At 35.6% G+C, this 11,668-nt stretch overlaps 1 long non-coding RNA gene across 1 annotated transcript; it reads left to right on the top strand.

The window, feature by feature from the left end:
- The first annotated feature begins 22 nt into the window (after positions 1-22).
- LOC124398391 lies at positions 23-10,664 on the top strand. Its single transcript, XR_006928055.1, has 2 exons — positions 23-147; positions 10,362-10,664. It is a non-coding gene; the product is annotated as an uncharacterized LOC124398391 (long non-coding RNA).
- The last annotated feature ends 1,004 nt before the right edge of the window (positions 10,665-11,668 follow it).

The following is an 11,668-nucleotide window of genomic DNA, read 5'->3' as shown; positions in this document are numbered from 1 at the left end:
CTTTTGCGCCTTTCATTATTTCAATTTTACTACCAGCAACCACATGATGGCTGATACAACTGATGTGAGGCGGAGCAACTTCCTATTTGCTCCTGAAAACCTGCTTAACCTGAAGGCCAGTTCTTTCAATTGCGTTCTCTGTTAGAGGTAAGTGTGGATGAGTTATCAGCTGTTCATTCTTGCTCATATTCCTATAAGATTAATGATAATGATTGTGATTGTTGGTTTTGTTAATAATACATTATTATTATTATTATTAGTAGTAGTAGTAGTAGTAGTGCAATTCCACTGTATTTTGGAGTCATTTTATAATTTAGAAGTACTTATTACTTTGATATACTTTTATAAGTCTGTTACTTTAATTTGTGTTTAATTTCTGTTTAGCAAATAGGCTGCTTATAACAAATCTAGACACAGGACAGATGAGGATCAATCCGTGTGAAATCAATGAAGGCCTCTCTATCAGCTATCTCAGCCTTGTTCCATCCCTATTAGATATGATGACAGGATTCCCCCAAGAAATATTGTGGGGGAAAAAAATTTGACTTGATTCTTCTTTAGTTTCTGGGAGATAGAAGCTTTCATAAACGGACGTGGCTCTAATTTCAATAGAGGAAAGTTAAATGTTTGTAACCTTTTCTGCATATACTTCTTTAATATACTTCAAAATGAGAGTGCATGAATGCACGAAATTTGCATGGATTGTGGCTAAGGAATGGAGAGGTTTAGTAGCCATTTTGCATTAAATGAATGGCTTCAGTCTGGGTGTTGGAAACACAACAGCGTTAGTTAAAGTGGTAAATGACCTGTTATTGACAGGGTTTTGTCTCCCTACTTTTTTTACTCAAACTTGCAGCTTTTAACAACACTGATCATACTATTCTTGCTAGACTAGAAAATGTTATTATAATAAAAGGCTCTCTCCTGGCTTAGGCCTTTTTTTTTATTTTATTTTATTTTTTTTTTTGGACTGATCGCTATCAGTTTGTTGATGTAAATGGTGAGTCCTACACACTTTCTGGTGTAAAGTTTGGTGTTCCAGAAGGATCTGTCAGGCCCACTGCTTTTCTCATTATATATAATGCCTCTGGGAGAAATTATACATAAACATGGTATTAGCTTCCATTGATATGCTGATGATACACAGTTGTATATTTTAGGAGAGAGAGAGAGAGAGAGAGAGAGAGAGATCGATCGATCGATCGATCGATCGATCAGCTTAACTGTTGAGGAGTGTGTAAAGGACATTACAGTGGATGCCTGAAAACTTCCTTTTGCTTAACTCGGATAAGATGGAAGTACTTTTACTAGGACCACATGCAGCTAGAAATAAACTTTCTGATTACGTAGCATCTCTGGATGGTCTTTCTGTCTCAGTGTGTACAGCAGTCAAATACCTTGGTTTGATTATTGACCCTAGTCTTTCCTTTAAGGCTCATGTAAATAACATTACCAGGATAGCCTGGCCTCTTGCAGCAGCAAGGCTTACTAGATCTAGAAAATATGACCATCACCCCTGTTTTAATCAGTCTAAACTGGCTCCCAAATCTTGCACTGATAATAAAACACTACTACTGAAGTATGAAGCACTTAACGGTCTCGTGCCACAATATCTAAGTGAACTCTGTACCATTATGATCCCCCACGCTTACTTGGATCAAAAGGTGCAGGCTATTTGATGGAACATCTAATAATGAAGACTACAGCAGGGACAGATCTTTCTCTCACAAAGCCCCATGGTTATGACCAATTAGTGTTCAAGTTGAGGCTGAAAACTTATTTATTTATTCAAGCCGTAGATGGGTAGATTTTTTTTAGGTAAAGGAGCAGATCTTGAGGGATCATGGATATAGAGTGTTCAGTAAACTGGGATATTTGTATGCTGTCGTGCCCTCACTCTCACAAGTTCACTCAGGTTTGTTAAAGGTGGTGGGTAGGTCGTCTCTTATTCCAGAGATCCCTCGTGTCTGTTTTACCTTCTGGCTTAGTTATGCTGCCATAGCGAGTCTTAATGGAGACCCCAACTGCACAGTGTCCTTAACTTTTATACAAAAATAAGAATACTTAATAATCTATATCTTTCTCTCTGTCACCCCTCTTCACTCTGTCTCTCTTACTCTCTCGGTCGAGGTAAACATGCTCCTGAGGTACCAGTGACCGATGTTCCTGCCTCTCTTTCCTCCTCGGATCTGAACACTTTGTCCTGGCCTGCCTCTGGCTGGTGTTCTCTTCGAATGGAGGCAACTCTGCAGCTGGGGATGGTTTTAGATAAATGGCATTATGATCTATAAAATTACAGAGTAACACATGATTTTTGATGATGGATTTGGACTGTACTTAATGTCAACAGTCTGCTACACTCACTCAGGACTACAGTTTGCATTTGATCACCATTACTGCACACCTCATCCTCATTTAGCTAATAAATGAACATAAGTTGCTACCCAGATAAGGATGCATTTTGCAATAACAAGCTTTTAACAATGAGCATTGTCACCGAAATAGATATAGAATGAGAATGTGCAATTTAAATGTTTGTTTATTCTTATAAATACATTCATTGGTTCACAGAAACTTTTGCATTTAGTTCAACAATATTTTTTTTTTTTACAGAACTCTATTCAAAGGATTCTTTTATATTATAAATAATCAAACCTGGGTACAGCTGGAGCTATCATGTCAAATAACAGACAGATCACATGCATTCTTCTTTTTTTTCATTTTCCATCCCCACTTTCTTTCTAATTTTCAGTTCAAGAGGGGAAAGCCAGAATGGGATTACGAGAATTATAATAGAATAGAATAATGTATAATGGGTCCCTGGTCATTTGTCTTGGATCTTAAACAATGATTTCAGCCTAGATTAGCTGGCTAGCAGGTGGCAAACTTTGGGCTTCTAGCTTGGCTTTGCCAGTCAGCATTGTTTAGATGCAAAGCTTTTGTTTTAAACACCCCGGTAAATGATTTTGCTGCATTGGCTAGGGTCATGCATGCTAGTGCGAAAGCCAGCAGGCTTTTGTATTATCATTCATCACACAATTTGCTGATTTATGCCAAATCTCCCCTTTTTTAACACTTGCTATTTCAAATGATCAAATATATTATGGAACATGTGAAGTATATCTTTTGAAGATTGTTGGGATTTATTTTGGTACTCTGTATTAGCTAAGGTTTGAGTTTCTTTTTGAAACTTATATGCGTGCATTTTGTATACTATTTTATTTGGGCTTAATATCTTCATGAAAATGCCAAAACCATATTCTAACCGTCTTTTCATTTAAACATATTTTAACAGAAGGGACAAAAGTTTTTATTTTGTTAATAAACAGTTTTACTTTCGATTATTTTCATAATGTACTAAAATGAGTGGAGGAAAATTTGTGCAGCAAATAACCACTAGATGGCCTTAGAAGCATAGACTTCTGCCCCTTACATTTTTTTTTTACATCAGGTGGCGCTTTATCGCAGGAAGCACAGAAATATTTACATATGACCGTATATACAATTACATGAAACATTTTTTTTTTTTTTATAATAATGTCATGTTTACTCAAACAGACCCTTATCCATTCAGGTTGTCTTGCCATATTTAAGAAGCTTGGACAGCCACCTTGTTTTTATAAAATTATATTTCCAGTGATAATTATTTTTTAGAAATGATCTATATTCTAAGTATGCTATGTATAAGTTATGGTAATATTGTAAACAATTTATGCAGCCATAAAAGTTAATCTTGCAACTTCCTGGTTTAATAACTGATGCAATTTATAGAGTCCTATAAAAACACACTATTGTGATTAAGCCTATTGCACTGCTTAAATTGACAAGAAGTGCTGGTCTCCTTTGCCAGAATTATAATGATTGAAAGATAAATTGTGTAGGTAAATCATTTGTATGATTTCACAAAGGTCTATAAAACCATCCAAAACGGAATGAAACATTCAAGTTTACAGATCTGCTGAAAAGTAAAAAGAAAAAAGTGACTAATCAAGTTCCTTAAGAATCATGGTAAGTAAGGCACATGTCCACAGAGACTCATCAAAAGTAGAAAGCGCTAATTAAATTCTTATTTTAAAATAAGTAAAGCATGGTTTGTTTTGGTTCCACATATCATACTACTTTATTAACCTCCTAAGAACTTGGTATGCATAACTAATTAGGGTTTTATGCATGCAGGCACACAGGCCTTTAAAAGATGAAACACTAATTAGGAAATGAAGAAAGACATGATCTAAAGAGTTTGTTCTTGTATTCTTTTGAACTGGTATGTGTGCGTACTAACAAAACAGTTGCCTGTCAACAATTAGAAATTGTTACATAAATAGATGCTGCTGCACAATTATCCACAAGGTGGAGGTAGGCTCTAGATTGAATTTCTAAATAGGCATATTTTTTTTACCTTTTTGTACTTTTTAAATTATAATTTATAATTTTATTTCTGAAAAAAAAGTAATTTTTTTTTCTTAAAAAAAATCATACACTTTATTCTGTATTTCTGTTTATATCTGAAATTGCCAAGTATCAAATAAGTGAATAAATTTTTTAAATGCGATTTGCATTCATCATAATCACCATTATTAAAAAAAATAATCAGTGATGTAGCTGTCTCGCAGCTTAAAATGCCTCATCCCACACCACAGAGATTGATTCTGTATAGGATCCAGCATCTCCCCGGCCTGGATTACATGGTTACTGAGAATGAATGACGAAGAAGAAGAAAATTGCAATGTATGTTTTAGAATTTAAAAATTACAGGACAATTATTTGCATACCATATATTTGTCATCCAAATGAGAATGAGTTCCCCTTTTGAGTCTGGCTCCTCTCAAGGTTTCTTCCTCATAACATCTAAGGGAGTTTTTCCTTGCCACAGTTGCCAAGGCTTGCTCATCAGGGATAAATGCACACCATTCACCTTGACTGTTGATTTTTGTAAAGCTGCTTTGAGACAAAGTCTGTTGTGAAAAGTGCTATACAAATAAACTTGACTTGACTGTATTTTGACATTTTAAATTAGCCTGTAAAGCTAATGATTTGTTCCAGGGGATAGGCATTAACTGATGATAAAATTATCCACTCTGATCAGATCTCACATAGTGAAAAGCAAAATATATAATGATGTTAAGATTATTATAGATTTTCTTTCAGCAGACTCCAAACCTCTTTAGGGCCAGATGTTCATTAATGTATGTAAAGACTTATTCCTTTCAACAGGATGCAACACGGGTGGAAAACATTACAGTATATTTTAGAATACGGCTTTGTAGCATTTTTGTATCATGAAAAGGAGCCTGTGTGTCCTAGATTTAATAGTTAATTGTTGGATTTCATCATTATTTATGTTTTGGTTTGTAAAGGTGTAAAAATATGTTGAATAACAAAACATTTGTAGAAACACTATGCAAATATTTTAGAATATTACCCCTTGAAAATTGCCTCCAAACTTTCAAACGTATATTTAATGCATTATGCATATAGAAGGGAATAACTAACTATATAGTCTAGTAAAGGCAATACAAATCCTTTTAATAATTATACTAATACAATAAATAAATTTTTTTTTTTTTTTACTTAAGACATGCAGCAATGGTGTAATGTTAAATATTTGCCTAAACTACTATGAATCTTTTACTGCGAATTATTGTACACTGGTGTGTTTCCTTCCTCCACCCGTTCACCTAATGGAAAGTGAAACACTCCAGGACCCAATCCTTTTAATGAAAATACTGCATTAATTTTATTTTGTGATGTGTCATTGTAATTCAAGTGATGGTTTTTAATCTTCAGATTGCCTCAGCACAAGCCATTTTAGAGATATTTGGCAGCAGCCCATCTTCCTTTGTCACTGTTTTACTGAATACCCGTCAAAGAGGGGTACTAAAAAGGCCTGTTTTATTTGAATAAACTATTCAGGTTTTTAAAAAGGCTTGTTGTAAGGTATGTAAATGGGATGAAGCAAAGTGGCCAAGGGTAGTTTCAATGTCTGGATGTTTCAAAGCAGTGCATAAATCCCCCTCTTCTTTATCTTTTCATGTTAGCTTTGTCATTATTGGCAGGTTGTATTATTCTGTTGTTGATGTACAGTAGTACAGTGCCATTTAAAGTTTGAGAATGTGTTTTTCATTGCAAAATGTAAGCTTACTTTAGGCTTGCTCCCTACATCTTTGCACCGTTAGCCATAATGTTTTACATTTTTATTCAGCTACAGCATACTTTGAAAAAGTGTTTTTTGTAAAGTGATCACCATGAAATGTAATATTGATTTATTATAGAAGAAAAATGAAGCTTTAACCTTGGAAATTATAAGTATGATTGCCTTTTAACAATAAATTTAGATTAAAGAAATAGTCCTTTCTAATCATGAGTGCAAGGGTCCTAGCTGGCCTGCTTTACCATCCACCCTGCTCTCAAATGTCTGCTTTCTAGGCAAAAAACTGGACTACATCTGACTAATCGGACATCTAATTTCCACCTACTGCGCATTGCTGGTGGAGTTGTTAGCCCCAAAGGCAGCCGGTCTTTTAAATAAAAGTTCCTGGAATCAACACTCTTCTGCTTGCCTGACAAACCCAGCTATATCTGATTTTTACATTCAGAGCAGGAATGCTTAGCAGATCTACTTGATGATGTCTGTGGCTGAAGAGACACTTGCAGTTTATCATTCATCAAGCCATCCCTTCCATGCAGAGTCACATCTAGCTTAGTCAGTAAAATATGTGATTGCTGGCCATGAGGGGGGCAGCACTACACTATGACGGTACTGCAGGCCTATCAGGCAGACCCGAGTTCTGATCTGATGCTCGACCATTAACCCTAATGACACAGCAAACTGTAGCAAGGTCCTCCTGATTACCCTATAAAAGCATTTCAGCTCTGCCACAAAAGGAGTTTCCATGTAAAAACTAGAGTCTGCAGAGCTGAATTGTGCTATGCAGAAGTCTACCTCTTTGCCACATCCTGCTCTTTTGACATCAGCCAGAGGTGACAGAAGTCCCAGCTGCTGTGAGGAGGTCAAAGGCTGACTGACCTTTGGGGCTGCAATGATTGGAAGTATCAGCAATGCTTTTCAGGTGTCCAACTGACATGTTGCAGACCACCCACTGGCTCCATCCTCAGCATTGTTCTACCGATATACCCCATGTCAATCCTCTGCTCCATCCCCTTTACCTTGTCTCCAAAACGTCCTACATGTGCAATCCCTTTAATAAACTCATTTTTAATCTTTTCCACCCTCATCACTCCCAATGAAAATCTCAACATTTTAAACTCTGCCACCTCCAGCTCCGCCTTCTGTCTTTTAGTCAATGCCACTGTCTCTAAACCATACAACATCGCAGGTCTCACCACAGTCCTATAAGCTTTCCCTTTCACTCTTGCAGATACCCTTCTATCACAAATTACTCCTGCCACTCTTCTCCACCCACTCCACCCTGCCTGCACTCTTTTATTCATTTATTTAACACACTCTCCATTACTTTGCACTGTTGACCCCAGGTACTTAAACTCATCCTAATATGTAAACAATTTATTTTTTTGCACCAAGTAGTGACCTAAAGGACTGTGAGTGATACTGTCTATGGTCAAATTTGTAACCGCAGGTGGTGACTATTTTTAAGGTACATACTGTAATAATTTATTTTATAAACACACATTTGGACTCCATTAAGGCTAATAATCAATACTATTAAATAATTGGTATATTTAAGAAAGTAACATTAATTGTGTAGTAACTAAGGTTGCAAAATTCCAAGAAGGTTCATGACTATAAACTTTTAATGTCATTAATAGTAAAATATGGGATTTAATAGGAATATATGGGAATAAACTGTGAATAAAAAAAAAATGCAGTTTTGCTTATAACAATGAACTTAAATGTAGTTGAAAAAAAAAAACTTGCAATGTAATCTTGTTTAAAACAACCAGATTTAATGCAATTTCAGTTGATTTTCTACCCTGCACATTCATCATTCATGTTCACACAGCAGACTTACTGCAGGACTATTAAGGCCATTCTCCCTACATGCACTGTGCATTACTCCATAACATAACAAAGATAATGACATAAATATAATATAAATAACATAAATAATTACATAAATTTATGTTTAAAACTTCCTTGTGGTGTGTGTGTAAGCTATTATGCAGCAAAATGATACCATTGTAAAAACAAATTGACTGAGCAGATATTTAGGTGAGATAAAAAATGTATATATATATATATATATATATATATATATATATATATATATATATATATATATATATATATATATATATATCCTGCAAACAATCCCCCGTAGTCACCTTTACCCGTAGTCACCTGGGGGGGTGGGGGGTATGACAGTATGATACAGTTTATATACATCATATCCCTAAATTTCTAATTAATTCCTGTTAACTCATTATTTCCTGTTTTCAGTTTGAAATATTTTAAAAATTCTCCAGATGAAGTTCCCATGGATTTTCAGCCCCTTTGCAACCCTAGTAGGAACCATGAATATAATGTGCAGTATGTTGCAGTTGTGCAGTATGTTGCAGTTGGTGAAATGTTGGTTGAGAGAGGCCATGTTCAAGAAGACTGAGTGTGGTTTGATACAATTATTTTACATAACTGCTACATACATTATTCAGCCGTAACAGTAAATCAATTGAAATTTAAAATGAATAACATTGATCATCTTGTTACATTTGCACTAGTAAGACGATGGAATATATTCTGCAGCAAGCGAACCATCAGTTTTTAAAGTTTGCATGTTTTGGAAGCAGGAACAATGGCCAACCATAAGGCTCTGAGTGACTAGTCACAGATTTTTCAATTTACCATTGGTGTATCATTTCCTGGCTATCATGCACCACAGACATAGGCTAGTTTATGAAACCAACAACAAACAAGGCAGAAGACAACAAGAAGTTTGGGGCTGACGTGGATGAGATTGAGGGAGTCAGCAATGTAAACGTGACTGATAACAGAGACATTCCTGATCACCACATCATCTTTGCTCTGCTTGTTCTATGTGGTAGTTGTTCAGCCTGGATACATTCATTAGATAACAACATTTTTATTACTTGAGTGAAAAAGTGACTACACATTTTCACTCAAGTGTAGTCAGTGCTTCAGCTTTTACCAGAGTCTTTTGAACATAAGTATCTGGACTTCTACTTCAGTGAGGGATGTGTGTACTTTTGCCATCTCTTTTACTTGCCAAAAGTGTTCCCAGGAAGGACAACAAATAAACCTGGCAAGAGGGTAATGAGTGCCAAATACTCATTGGTACAGGCTGGATCGATGCCGAAGAAGAGCTACTGTATCACATATTGCTGAAAACATTGCTACAGTCTCTAAGAGAAATGTCATCACAGTGTGACTTCAATTATGGCCAAAGTACTGATGCTGACCATTGTCCACCACCAAAAGCAACTCCAATGAGCATATGAGCATCAGAGCTGGAAAATGAAGCAAATGATAGGTGGCCTAGGGTCGCTTGCTTGGGAAGTGTGACACCATAAGAAGAGGGTTAAACTCAAGAACCATGAACATTGAGTTGAAATGTAATTATTATAAACAGTTTGCTACAATGGTTTAAGACTGCAATTGTCATTAATATTTTTTCACCTAATTGTACATTACTAAACAGTTGATAATCTCAAATTATAAATGGATATTCAGTGTCAAATTGAATAAAACTGAATTAAGTTTTAAAAAGAAAGCTGAATGAGGTAATATGATGCTTGGTCAATGCTATACTGGGAAAACTTGGGTCCTGGAATTGATTTGGATATTACTTTGACATGTACCACCTACCTAAACACTGTTGCATAGTTTATCCTCTTTATTGTAAGTGTTCCCTAATAGCATTTGCTTCTTTCAGTAGGGCAAAGCACCCTACCACATTGCAGAAATTGTTCAGGAACGTTTTAGGTACATCATAAAGAGTACAGTTCTTTTTACACAAGACAGTCAGGTGTTTTTTCAGGCCCTAAACACTTTACTACTGAGACTGGACTACTGCAGCTCCTGGATAGACAGTTATAGACATAGACCTTATTACCACCAGGACCTGTCATGTGCATTGATAGCGAAACTGTAACCACTTACACCTCTGCCATGAACATTAAGCTCAGCAATCTGAATACAGAAGTGAACAAAAGATGGAATAAAAAACAAAAAAGATCTTGCAAACAGGAAATAACCACACAGACATAAGGATCCAAATGAGGACCTTGCAGCTATGAAATATTTTACCCACATTATTGTGCCTGTTGTCAGAGTTAAACATGTTTTTTTCCATCCTAAACATACCTACAGTTTCTTGTTAATCAGTTTGTCACTGGAAATAATCCATTTTTATTTATTTTTATAGAAGTTTAGTGGCATCAACCTTCTCACTGACCCCGGTTCAAACTATAAGGAAGAAACATACCGTGACTGGTGGGAGATGATATAATAATTGAAGACTAATTTGTCCTGAAGGTGTTCACTGGCACTGAGACCCATGTTTTGTACAGGCCATTCAAGTTCATACACAACCAACTATTGTAAACAATGTTTTTATGTAAGTTTTACCTACAAATGGTCTCTGTTTTAGTAAACAGGAGTGAGAGCTGTACACATGGAACTGCATATGTGTGTGTAAAGCATTCTATAAATATATGTATAACAATTATTGACTGCATAAGAGAACTCTACAGTGTTGTGCTAGTTTCTAAGAAATAGTAACTAGTTACAGTTACTAGTACAAAAAGTAACTCAATTAAATTGTTGATTACTTACACTAAAAGTAATGCATTACTGTTAAAAGTAACGTTTTAGTTACTTTTTTAAAGAACGTTCTTTAATGTTCCCATCGATGCCCTTTTATGCATTATGGTCTATACAAACACAAAACTGACTTAAACACAGGAGTTTCTGAAGGTGCTTTGACAGATTGGAGTTGCTGCTATCGCAGTAGATACGACCTTCGAACCAGAAAGACACAACTTACATTTGACTAAAAGGTTTTTGTCTTTATGCTAAACTAAACTAAAGTGAAATAATGAGCATATTTCCACTTTGCGAAACTCGCCTTGCTCTCGCCTTGACTCGCCATTACACCCACACATACGTGAATAAATGAAAACATGCCCTCAGTGTGTCTTCTTCGTGTTTACAGTGGTTGGCATTCACCAATCCTACAATGCGTCGCTGCTGTAAACAGGTTAGGCTGTAGGCTACACTTCAGCCAAAATGAATTAATGAAAAAAAGTAACAGACAAAGCACCATATAGTAACAGTAACAGAGTTAATTTATTTAAAAAGTAATGCATTAGAGTATTAGTTACTGTCAAAAGTAACTGTGTTACAGTAACTCATTACTAGTAATGCATTATTGCCCAACACTGTAACTCTAAGTTGAGAACTGATTTTCTATTCTTTTGCTAGTACAGGAAACATGGTAGTCACAGATAAACTATATATACCCTAGATTTCAAATGTTCAAATTAATTTTATAGTATTTTAATTACCAAGTCCTTCCAAGTCTTGTTTAAAACTGTGCAGTACAAATGCATTTAAAAACCTCAAAAACACAGAAATGGTTCATGAGTACTACCCTGATCTAGGTTATTAATCCTCACTGCAGATCACAAAATTTTAATCAATTCAGTAAAAAAAAAGGAATAGGGCGTGGCA

This window comes from Silurus meridionalis, chromosome 15, assembly GCF_014805685.1.
Source record: "Silurus meridionalis isolate SWU-2019-XX chromosome 15, ASM1480568v1, whole genome shotgun sequence".
NCBI lineage: Eukaryota > Metazoa > Chordata > Actinopteri > Siluriformes > Siluridae > Silurus > Silurus meridionalis.
Note: the sequence above shows the minus strand (reverse complement) of the source record. Positions and strands in the feature narration are given on the sequence as shown.